Source organism: Lolium perenne, chromosome 5 (genome assembly GCF_019359855.2).
Source record: "Lolium perenne isolate Kyuss_39 chromosome 5, Kyuss_2.0, whole genome shotgun sequence".
NCBI lineage: Eukaryota > Viridiplantae > Streptophyta > Magnoliopsida > Poales > Poaceae > Lolium > Lolium perenne.
In genome coordinates this window covers 195,763,855-195,776,850 of record NC_067248.2, presented here as the reverse complement: position 1 = coordinate 195,776,850, position 12,996 = coordinate 195,763,855, and the positions used below count along the sequence as shown (strand labels likewise).

General features: G+C 44.7%; 1 long non-coding RNA gene across 1 annotated transcript; it reads left to right on the top strand.

Annotated features, from left to right (window-relative positions):
- Positions 1–809: 809 nt before the first annotated feature.
- LOC127301596 (uncharacterized) lies at positions 810–5,967 on the top strand. The gene is made up of 3 exons (XR_007852245.2): positions 810–2,172; positions 4,046–4,151; positions 4,891–5,967. It is a non-coding gene; the product is annotated as an uncharacterized lncRNA (long non-coding RNA).
- The last annotated feature ends 7,029 nt before the right edge of the window (positions 5,968–12,996 follow it).

The window sequence follows — 12,996 nt, the reverse complement described above, 5'->3', positions numbered from 1 at the left end:
AAGTAATACAATATTTCTACTGTTAGATTTATCTTTCATTGTTCTATTGCCTACATTCTAATCACATTATTACTTCTCCATATTTATGTTCAGACTCAGAGGCTCTCCAGAACCAGATGGGTACCCATTTACTGATTCCCCAGACCATGATGAGTTGATGACGTAGGTGATTTTACTTATGCTAGTGATGTCATAAAGTCACTTAGCCAGCATACTTGATGTTTGGCATGAAGTGAATTAAATGGCATCCTAGCTAATTAGTTCGTTTATATCATTGATGTCCTCCATCATACTTCAATTGATAATATAGAAATTTCTTTCAGATTCAGATGAAGGAGAACCGGCATTATGAGATACAACTACCATTTTATTCATCTTTCGCTATGAAATAGCAACCAACAATACTCATTTACCATGATTAACTTCCATTTCATATCTCGCTATGAAAAGCAACTGGTAATATTTTTGATTCTCAAATATGTCGTGTTGGCAGTCAACTAACTAAACTCATAAGTGTTATGATGTTTATTGCTTTTTTCAATGGAAGACCTGAAGGCCACAAGGAAAAAAGATGTTGTACAAGTGACTGCACTACCAGTAAAACGTATCAGTCAGTAGTCCAATCAGGCATCAGCAGTCGATGATTTCAATCATGGATTTTAGCGCATAGCAGAATCCTATAAAAATGTGTCAAGGTTTCCCGTGACACTACATAAAAATGCGCATATCAATAAACATCATAACACTTATGAGTTTAGTTAGTTGGCAGTCAACACTTATGCAACTAACTAAACTCATAATTGTTGGCAGTCAACGTTTCCTGTGACACTACATTGAAAAGAAAAGCTAACACAAACCTTTTTATCTTGGTGCAGGTTTTCTTCTTCTTGGATTGGGTGAAATACCTGTTAAATGATGTCAAATTATTTAAGTCATTCCTGACAAGCCTTCACACCTTGCTCTTTGGATTGGTACTGCGTCAGGTCACATATTCCCTTAGAAGAGGTAACATGTGACAAGATTTTACTTCAACCTGGTGAAATGTGAAACATTTCTTAAATGTTGTAAGTAGTGTCACATGAAACATTGTATGTGCTAAAGTGTCATTTAAATTTGATCATCAGGGACATTATGTTGTTGGATTCACAGAGTGATAAGATTGTGACTGAAAGATTTGTTTAATTTGGTTTTTATTCCTTTTCAAACATAATTATCGATATGAGAGATTTGTGCTGGTGTTCGTCTTTCTCAAAAAGAGAACCTGACCTGAAACCATATATTATTTTCTACTTCGTATTTTGTTATGCTATATCCATGATTGAGTTATAGGGAAACCAATATAGCGAAAAGGAAAAAACATGGGATGCATAGTTGAAAATTATTTACTGACACCACTGGCAAATAACTATCATGTACATTTTGTCAAAAATAGGCATGCATGATTAATGTCTCTATATCTATAAATTATTTGAAAACTTTACATGTACATAACAATATGTACTTAAGAGGTGAGAAACAACTTATTCATAAGAGGTGAATGACATGTACTCTCCTAATTAGTATGGAACCATTAAAATATTTATGCGCCCGTAGCAACGCACGGGCATTTTACTAGTAAGAATAAAAATTACGGATATGCAGGTCCGCGTCAGCCCACTACCACGTCAGTTATGACCCATCGCATCTGCTTCTTCCCCGCGATGCACCCCACCCCAATCACACTGGTAAAAAAAGGCAATCCAATTCTTCATCTATTCAAGTCAAGCGGCGCCTCGACCTTCCCTTGCAACTACCCAGGCGGCGACGGAAGAACGGAGCACCACAAGCCGCAGTGGGACGGCGGCGTGAGATTGAAATCATTCGGCTGGCCGCCGGCGTACACTGTACAAATAAGGTGCACGGGTGGACTTCGGTGGGATATTACTGGTTTTCTCTTGCGGAAGGACGGACTGCAGAAGCGATTGAACGGGGTTGTGACCCGGCCACGACCCAGGTCGACGCACCGTCGTTCCCGACCCTCGATCTGGATCGATCGGCCTTGGGTCGTCGAACGCGCCATCGATCCCGTTTCCGGCTACGACGGCCGTGCATCCCAACACCGCCCGCCCGACCGTCTCCGTGAAGCTGTTGTGCCGCCGTCTTCGCTAGCCAGATGCAGCCGCCTCCCGATTGGTTAGTAATCAGTTGTTTTGCAACGTTTCATCCATAGCATTTGGAGAGCGCTGATAATCCTTCGGAGGTTTGAAAGCCCCGAACCTCCGCCTCCGTAGCCGTCTGATCACTCTAAAGGGAGCGCTCGTGTCCGTTGGATTAGAACAGGCACAAGTCGCTTTCTTCGCACGTGGGTGGACCCCAGCACCGCACCAGATTGCAGAGTAAAAAGGAGACAATCCGGCCGTCGTCTCCTCGAGCGCAGGAAGCCCATGTGTGCCTCCGCGCATGATCTTCGGAGCGCCGTGCGCGGCGCCGGGCGGTGGGTTTGCAGCAAGGAGGTGGCGCCAACAATGGTGATGTTCGTCGCTTTGTAGGTCCAGCGTTCGCCACATGCAGCTCGGGTGAGGCACCTTTGCAGCTCCGACGTTCATTGCTTGCAGCTCTGACGGTGCATGTTTGCAGCTCCGACGTTCACCGCATGCAGCTCAAGTGACGCACCTTTGCAGCTCCGGCGACGCACCTTTGCAGCTCCGGCGGTCGCCGCATGCAGCTCGGGTGAGGCACCTTTGCAGCTCCGACGTTCATCGCTTGCAGCTCTGGCGGAGCATGTTTGCAGCTCCGGCGTTCGCCGCATGCAGCTAGAGTGACGCACCTTTGCAGCTCCGACGTTCACCGTTTGCAGCTCCGGCGCGCCGCTTATATCTCCGGCGATGCACCTTTGTAGCTCCGGCGTCACCGCCTGCAGCTCCGGCGACGCACCTTTGCAGCTCCGGCGTTCGCTGCTTGCAGGTCCAACGACACACTTTGCAGCTCCGGCATTCGCTGCTTGCAGCTCCGATGGCGCACGGCGGCGCACCTTTGCATCTCCGCCGACTCACCTTTGCAGTACTGTCAACACACATTTACTGCTACGGCGAGGCACCTTTGAAGCTCCGGTGGCGCATCGCCGCAAGCTTTGCAGCATGAGGTATGGCTGATAGCATCTGCGGCGTCGCCAGCTTGCGGCATCAACGGCGACTCTTCGGAGCTTTGATACAGGCAGCAAGGAGGCAGCGCCGACAATGGCTCCTAAGAGGTCACTGCCGCTTGGGGCAGCAAAGCCTACGAGATGGCAGAGGCACTGTCGCCTGTTTCAACAGTGACGGCGCCATGCCGGCTGGAGGAGGAGAGGAGGCGGCGCTAAAGCGTAGACAGACAGCCGGCATCGACGCGGCGAGCGTGCAGGCGCGGGCGCCGTCGCGAGCAGTGAGATGAGATGAAGACCAAGAGAAGGGGATGAGGGATAGGTCGGGAGGATAAGGTTGGCGTGGCCTTGTGGTGGACGTGGTCGTTCAGCCACGAAAGGGACACGTGGTGGGCGGTCGACCCGGAGGTTCCTGTCGATGCAACCTCCGCCTGATCCGAAGTATTTTCCATAGCAATTTCTAGAGCAGTGTCCGTGGCTGACTCGAAAAGGAGCAGATTTTCCGGGGAAGACTGGATAGGATCAGGTCTTAGATAGGATCTATGAGATCAATTTTTTTGCAAAGACAAAACATGTTTAAAAAATCTGAAAAAAAATCACAACACACATCTATGTTATATATGCAACGCCAAAAATTTGCAACTTCAAATTCGATATACATTTGGAGAGACAAAAAAGATAAATCTGAGTGTGAATAGTGTGAAATACTACTCAACCAGATCTGACACTATTCACATTAGAATTTGTCTTTTTTGTTTCTCCAAGTGTAGATCAGATTTTAGGCTGAAATTTCTTGGAGTTGTAGATACAACCTATATGCATGCTGTTTATTATTTTCAGATTTTTTCGTCTGTTCAAAGTATGTTTTTTCTGGGTTGATCCTATGATCCTACCTAATGGAGAGATCCTATACAAGTCTCTCCCCAGATTTTCCTATCTTTGCAGTTTGGATCAGGGAGTAGGCCTCACGTACGTATGTGGGATTGAGGGCCAGGAGGTTTTATTTTCAGAAAATTGTCGGGCAAGCTGTAATGTACGTGTTCTATTCTCATAGTTTATATCTACTACTGCAGAAGTGGAGATTCGTTACTTTTTAATTCTTGGCCTTTTTGGTATCCATCTATTGCTACTATGTATCTTTTTGTTTGGCTATATCTATTATCTGTAACCTTTGAGGTATACGGGAAAGAGCTGAAAACTACAGGGGCAGTAGGAAATAGCTTAATTCTTTCTAGCTGTTTATCTGGAGCATGTGGAGTCATAGGCAGGGATTTGGTTACCGCCCGGGAAATCTGGTTCCCGGCCGGGAACCGGATATCCCGACCACCCCCGGGAATTGGTCTAACCAGGAAAAAAATCCCGATTTTTTTGTTTTTTTGCGAAAAATTTAAGTTTTAGCGAATATTCTATATAATTTTAGCGAATATTCTCTTTGAATTTGAATTTTCGATTTTGAATTCGTCCGGTAACCGGGTGGGATTTCCCGGTTACCGCGGTAACCGGGAATCCCGAGCACCCCCGGGATTTTTTTCCTGTCGGGAGCCAAATCCTTGGTCATAGGCATGTTTGGGCCATGTATCCTATGATTTTGTGTAGCGAGGTCTGATGCTAATCAGTCATGTTAGGCTTAGCTTAGAAAAGATGCTACTGTTAGATAAATATCCTTGGACTTTACATGTGACTGAACTGCTATATTATTTCTTTATATAACACTAGCCAGGAACACATTCTTTGGGTGGTCTATATCATTTACACTCGTGCTATTTCCGTAGAAAAGGGGAATATGAGTGGTTCTTATGGTATGCTCGTAACTGAATTGAACATGACTGTGGTCTAGTCCATTAGATGCTTATAACTTGACCCTTGTGTCATTCGGAGTTTACTAATTGTCAGTATTTCATGGATATATAAGGCATTACTGGGCACACGGCCTAGAGGAACTCAAGTGAACAACAAAGCTAATAGGTACACTCTCTCTCCCTCTCGGGTTAATTCCAGATTAGTTATAGTGTATGCATCTTCAAGTAGTTGCTGCACCAGCAAATGATGATATCATTACTCTCTGATTTGTATTGTATTAATTAGCAGAATGTCCATAAAATCTTTTGCATGGCCCTGCTTGTCTCCAAATGCACCTACAACATCCCATTTTGTAGTTTTATCCATGATCTGCTAGAATCTGAATTTCATACCAGAAACAGTGAACATGTCACCTCCATTCTCTTGTTGACTACAAAGCTGTGTAAGTGTGATCCTTTTTTTGTCCTTAACTATAAAATATTTTGGTGAAAATAGAGGGAACCTAATTGTCATAGCCAAGCGACTAGCATGTCTATGCTTATTCTTATGAGAATTTATCTACCTCGAGAGAAAACAAGGATACTCCACTTTCCACTTCCACAAACTTTCACCATATGATGATTTAACATTATACACATTTTTCTGAACCAACGATGATATATTCCTTCCTCTTTGAGCAGAGCCTTTCAACTAAAGTTGTGAGGCATACAATATCATTCCTAATATGGTGTGTAATGATTAATGAACTTATTTAATTTGATATATGTACATGTTTTTCTAGCTATTGGTTCTTTTGGTTAAAATTTATGAATATCTTACGTATATTTCTAGAAACTTATATCTTTTGTTAAATAGCTCTTGGGAGTTTCATCACAACGCATTCTAAATGCAACAGACAATTGAAGTACAACGGATTTGACTTTCTATGCGTTATGAATGTCCATTAGCTAATATGTGATGCAAGTGGTGGCTATAGAACTTCAAAGATAGTTACACAGATATAAGATTTATAATTTCGTGGGTTCATGCTTTGAAAATTTGGCCGCATGAGTTTAGGTATTATTTTCCACTATAATGTTTCATTCTACACTTAAGGTTTGATATTAAGCGATTTTTCTGTGGCAAGGTATTAGCGATGACGCTCTGAAGTTGTGAGACTTGCACAATTGTGTTCCAATGAAGGATGTTGCTGCAATATTATAAACGGGCCAAGTTATCACAGAATGTCTTATATGATCTGTTTTAGATGTCGCTTACATTAGATATGCTTTATCTGGTAAAAATGGTACCAATAGAATGAGTGGGTGTTCTTAAAGATCTGCATTGATCATTAGAGCTTGTCAATGTTCCGGTGTAAGTTAAATATCTTAGAAATATTTAAACTTTCTGTAAGTGATCTTCAACTTTGACTTTGGAGTGATATGTCCCGTGTAATACACATGATTTATATGGTGCTTTCATTGAATTTAATATTATTCTTCCTAATGAATGATATACCGGTATGCGCCGGAAACACAATTTTTTTTAATACTGAAATTCATACTAGTGACAGACACGATAATGGGCTTGTCACTAGAGAATCCAACATGGATGCGACCTTTGATCATGCCAGTGACATGCATATTTTTTTGCCTGTCACCCATCACTAATGACAGGCAGTACCGGTGACTGCATACTAGTGACAGGCACCTTGCCTGTCACTGATGAGCAAAAAGTGCATGTCACTGATAAAGGTATCTGCAGTAGTGTCTATGCATCGCGAGAGGAGGCAAAGATGGCCACGCGTGAGGACTGAGGAGGAGTAGGGAAGGGTGGCACGCTCAGAGGATGGCCACACGCGAGGAGGAGTAGGGAAGGGTGGCCGGCCGTAGGATTTCGAAGCAGGAGTTGGGGCCCTCACAGCCAGGTGAGGAACCTGAAGGAGAGCGAACGAGGTGTATGACGACACCAGTGGAAAGGTATGCGAGGTGCCCTAGCAGTACGGCTTGGTGGCGGAGTATACTGCCATCGAGGAGATGTTGGTTGCTCTCATCTCGAGCCGAAGAACATCGACTTTGCACAAGAAGCAGGCATGTCGCTCGTCATCAAGACCGCTCATGAAGGCCAGCTTCCGCTTCATTTAAGTCAGAAGGTGCGTTTGGAGAACTCAGCTTTTGTCCAATTTCAGGTACAACTCAGAAAAGGTATTCATTGTGCAGTTTGATTTGAAGAAACATACAAGAGAGAAAGATTGCTGTTTGTTCACTTAGAGCATCTCCACCGGCGCGCCCCATAGCGGCCCCGATAGCGTTTTGGGGGCTGGCAGCAAAAATGGGCTCACACCGGCGCGCCCCAAATAGTGCCGGCGCATTTTCGAGCCCAATAGAAGCGCCGGCAACTCCGTGCCGGCCCCTTGGCGAAGGGCGCGCCGGCGCCTCGCGAGGCGAAATTTTTTGGGCGTGGGAGCCACCTGTCAGCCACACATCCCAAAAGTTGACGCCAGCGGGGAGTGGCGGGGCCGACGCGTCAGGGGGACATTCATTTTTAACCTAACCGTCGCCTACCTCGTGACGGAAGTTATTGGCGCGCAACGACGGTAAAGTTTTCGCAGACGTGCATCGACCCGTCTCGTCACGCCTAGCTCTTCGTGCCGACGTTAATGAGCGTCACCGCTCCCCTTCCTCCCTCCTGCCTATAAAAAGGGCGCTCTCGCATCGCCCCCCCATACAAATTCTAGCGCCTCTCTCCCCAATCCTATCCGCCACCCTCTCAAGAGATGACGCCATGGCTGGTAGAGGCAGAGGCCGAGGCCGAGGTAGCGGCCGTGGTCGTGGCCGCGGCAGAGCAGCATGCTTGCCGTCGCCTGCGACGCCGTCGTCTTCATCGTCGGACCTGCAGGAGGAGGAGCGGGAATTGCTGTTCGAGTTCGCCGTCGTCCTCAAGGGTGACCCACTCGGCATCCAAAGGTTGCCGGACAAGTTCGTCGTCTTCGTCGCCGACAACGAGCCGGCCGCGCTGCATCTGCGGGAGGCTGACTGCGATTGCTGTCGGTGGCCGATGGACGTGTTCTTCGACTGTCGCAGCAAGATGTACCTCCACACCGGATGGGAGAAGTTCGCGCGCTACCACGACCTCGAAGCCGCCTGCATGCTCACATTCTCCTACCTTGGCGGGGCCGATATGAGCATCAAGGTGTTCGACGAGACGCATTGCCGGCGGCACTACCACAACGACACAGATGAGGAGGACGACTGAGTGTTTTTTCTTCGTAGCGAAAGTAGGCACGAAAGTTTCTGGATGTTCTTCCTCGAAAGGACCAACATGACTATCATCACCAGCTGGATTTTCCAGTTTGGGTGACTGGGAGTGTCTGAGAGTGTTCTTTTTTGACAGCAAACACACGAAACCTGCGATGCCAACTGACAAGGTATTGACTTGTCAATGCCTACAAGTTGTAGACTAGGGTTTCGCGGAAAGTATAGGGCAAGTAAATCTCGAAGGTTTCAGCCGAAAAGGTACTCGACTGCTAAAAACTAGGGTTGTGTTGACAATGAATCGATCCTTTCTTTCTCGCTCGACTCCGCCTTATATAGGAGGCGGAGCCGAGGGTTTTGGTGCCGTACAAGTTACAAACAGCGGGAGAGTCTTTGAGTTCGTGCCTATGTCACCAACACTAGTTAGGTTTTCTCATTTTCTAATTTTTAATTTGTGTCAACCATGGTTCAAACTATGTATTAGTTTGTGAAAACCATGTTCCAAACTATATCTTAGTTTGTGTAAACTTTGTTCCGAATTATGTATTAGTTTGTGGAAAGTTCCTCCTCTTTATTTGAATTTCTATGCTTTTATTTGAGATTTTAATTCAAATCATCTATCGGGACCACCGGTTTGGGGGCACCGGTGTGGGAACAACACCCCCAAATTGAGGATACAGTGCCGCCCCCCATAGGGCAGTGCCGGCACCTCTACCGGTGACTATTTAGGGGCGCGCCGGTGAAGATGCCCTTAGTTTATGTAACTACAAAACTAACTATTATCCGTAGGTAATTTAGTTGGGATTGAATGACATGTTACTATTTAGGAGACAATCTGATTGGGCAGATTGCAAATGCTATGCATCCTGCTGCAAAGGCCAATGAGACTAGTCATAGTGAGAACTAATATAGAGTAGTAACATGCACATGTTACTACTCTATGTTATTACTTTCATAGTGGTTAGTAACATCAAAGTAATATCATAGATGTTTTCATTAATTAGCTTGTAGACAAATTGTATCTTGGTAAGTGTGATGTTACAGTAACTAGTTATGTTACTCTATCCTCCTCTCTCCTCATTAACTCACTACCACATAAGCAAGTTTGGTGAGTTGGACACTTACTCCCTCCATCCATAAATAAGTGTACATGCGGGTTCTTCAAGATAAATTATGAAGTGAAGTAAAAAATGCACTGGGAAAATGCTTCTCTTTAATTATTTCACCTCCAATGAGCTAAGTGCTTGTAGAAAACAAGGATAACATGTGCTCAATATTATTGGGTTTAATTTCCGTGCAATGAGAGAGAAGCAATTAAACTGTATTGGGAAGATAGAAGTACACTCTTTTGTTGATAAAGTTTAGTGCTAGATGTCCACTTATTTATGGACGGAGGGATTAATTACAGTTACTCCCATTATGAGTAGTCTGAAAGCCGCACGTCAAATGGATCCTGCCATGGCTATGTTGTGTCACATTTTGTGATTTCTACGTACAATCAAGATTTTGGATTAACATCTTTATTTATCTATACAAACACATTCAGTTTTTTGAAACTTCAAATAAGCTTTATGATTTTTTTTTATTTTGAATAAAGTGCTACATGCAGATCAGGATCATAGTATCCCATCATCCTTCCTCGATTGAATCAGAAGGATATATTAAGAAGATCAACAGCTAAAGGCTGAAGTCACGTATCCTTTTTTTTTTCCTTTCTCGCGATGGCTCTAATCCCCTTCCTATTGCTTCATTATTCGTCCTCTTATGTGGAGATTGGAGATATACTTGCATAGTTGCAGAAATACAGTTCATTTTTGGGCATTACTTTTTCTCGAAATAGAGGCTATGCCGCAGCCTCTGCATCAATCGATGCATATATCTATTTTATTTTATTTTATTCGACAACGAGTCTAACAAAATTGTATATCAAGAATCCTATAGCCACCACATAACATCTACACCCGACAATGAGTTGAAAACATGGTAATATGGCATTTGCTCTGAAAACGCAAAACTCATCATCAACTAGAAGCCGGGAACATTGCATACCCCGAGACACCATCTAAGAGAAATGGGAGCGATCATCTAGTCTAGCAGACTCTTAGCGAGTACCTCATGCACACGCTACCGAAGTCGTCCCCTCCATCGAACCCCTGATAAAAATCGGCACAATCTTCATCGTTCCTGCTGTCGATGCTGCAATGACGCCAGACGGCGCAACCTCCTTGCGCGTGTACAACGTCACACGCCCGTCGCCGAGAACCCGTTGAGACACACCGCCAAGACCCGCCGCCGTCGATGCTCTAGATGAAACACCGCTCCACCCACAGACCTCTCCAGGCACCAGGAGTTCCAAGAGGATGCCCCCAAAGCGTAAGCGACACTGATAGCGCCGTCATCGTCCGATTCGAGAGACCCGGATCTAGGGTTTCCCTCGAAACATGCAGCAACAGGCGAGAGATATGCAGCCACAACACCTTCAACAAGGTAACGACGTCAAAGGACGCTGCCATCGTCGGTTGGATTCTCTTCAGCTACATAGACGGATGGTGCGGCGCCCTTGGAACTAGGGCGAGGGAGCAGGGGCTCCCTTCAGCTACATAGAGGGATTATGACATTCTATCCTTTGGATTAAGAGCGGGCTGGATTCTCTTCGATAGACAGTTCCCTCCAAGCTTTAACTTTCATCCCTTCTCGTGTTTGGCTTTGCCTTGTGGATGAGGACTGTGACGGTCAAATTGTGTGTATTGTGTATTCTATGTTTGCTTGTGTGCGTTCGTGTCTTGTAAGTTGATACCTCAACATTTTTTATCTTTAGCCATTCATGGATTTATTAATTTTAAGCCGGACACGTGCGTCTTTAGTTAAAAAAATAGTCTCAAGCCATTGTAGATGCTCCAACCCAATATTTCAGGTTCATATATGAGAAATACTTAGATACCTAAATAAATTAGCATGTCACAATATATTTGTTCTAGTACAACTCAATTTTATATAGATCGAGGACCAGTGGCACATATATGCCACGAAGATAGACAGAGAAGAGAAGAGTTTACATGCATGTTCCATCACTTAAGACGACTTGAGCAGGCGTACGAACTCGTTGAGCTTGAGGATCTCCTGCACGCCGGGCCTGTTCGCTGCTTTCTCATACACCTCGGCGAGGTACGTCCCCGGGGCGCCCCTGATGTCTTTGCCGTCTATAAAAAGGTTGTAGTTCATGCCGTTGACGACCTGGCCCTCCGCCTTCACTACCTTGCCGAACTGCACGTCGTCCTTCTCTCCCGACTCCTTGTTGTGCTGCCTCACAGCCCACTCTCCCAGGCCCCGTACATGGTCATCCACGACCATTTCAACGTACCCTCCTGCCATATCTTCGGCCCTCGCTGGCCCGCTGACGGCGGCCATCATGGCGGTGACACGGCGGCACCGAACACCACCGCTCGGCGGCTTGATTCTTGGCCACCTTGTTCGTGGCAGCGGACGGCTCTGGCGACCATAGCGAGGCGGCTCCGCCGGCGGGGCGCACCAACAGCGCCTGTCAGGGAAGCTGGGACGGACAGCGTCGTGTTGATCAGGGCTGCCATTGTTGCTAGCTAGCTAATGCATGGTTTGCACTTTGTAGCTACTTGGATTTTGTACTTGTTGCTGATGGGTTCAGCTGCAAACGCTGTGCCGTTTATATAGTGCAGCGCGCATACTTGGGCATGCTTTCACTAGTGGAAAACGGGGCTATAGGCCCGGTTCATTTGGGCCTTTAGTCCCGGTTTCCAAACCGGGACCAATTAGGCGGGACTAAAGGTCCCCCCCTTTAGTCCCGGTTGTAAAACAAACCGGGACTAAAGGTCCCGCCACGTGGGCTGCTGGCGCACGTCGAGGAAAAAACCCTTTAGTCCCGGTTTGTAACACGAACCGGGACTAAAGGTTATTTCGTTATTTTTTTATCTATTTGGTTCCCAATTATTTTTCGCTCCTCTTTTTTTTCCTATTTTTTCAGAATTTCTAGTATTTCAGTTATTTAACTAGTTTAGTTTCTAACTCCACTTAATCTCTAACTACCCTTAATCTCTAGTCAAATTACTTACTCGTGGTCCAACTTCCCGCTCGGTCACCCATCCTCCCACTACTCCAGCACTAGCACGCTTAACTTCCAAGTTCCTTTCCCATCCCGCTTCCAAATGCTTCGCGCGCATGTTGTGATACTAGTATCATATCAATCCTATTAACATGTTGGTCGATGTCACACTTATTTATTATTTGAATTCCAAATAATTATTTTAATAAACAAAACTAAGCACGTAATAACATGTTGTGGTAATGGTATTATAATTATAATTTTTTTAATTTGTATTATAATAGTTTTTTAATTTATTATTTTTTAATATTTTTTTGCCAAACTTGAAAATCTAAAAATTGGCTAACTTTATGGTTAAGTAATAGTAATCTTTATGCATGATGTAATTATTATTTTAAAAAAATTAAAAAAATAAAATTCCGAATTTATGGCAAAAACTAAAATCTTCCTGCTTTCATATTTTCATTTGGAATTTTGAGAATCTAAAAATTGGCTAACCGGGTAAACCCGGGTGAATTCGGATGTAACTTTTTCTCAGGATTTTTTTGATATATTATACGTTTTTTTCCGACGTCGTATGCAAAAGTTATTGCGGTTTTACCATTTTTTTAACTTTTTTTGCAAAAAAAGTGAAAATTCGAATTTCTTAATTTCTCCGAATAGTAGGTTGCATAACATACAAGAATCTGAAAAGATTTTATTTTTTGAATTTTGTATCATTTTCTTTTCTATTTTACAGTGCAAAAAAAGGCGATCCACGGGGGGGGTGG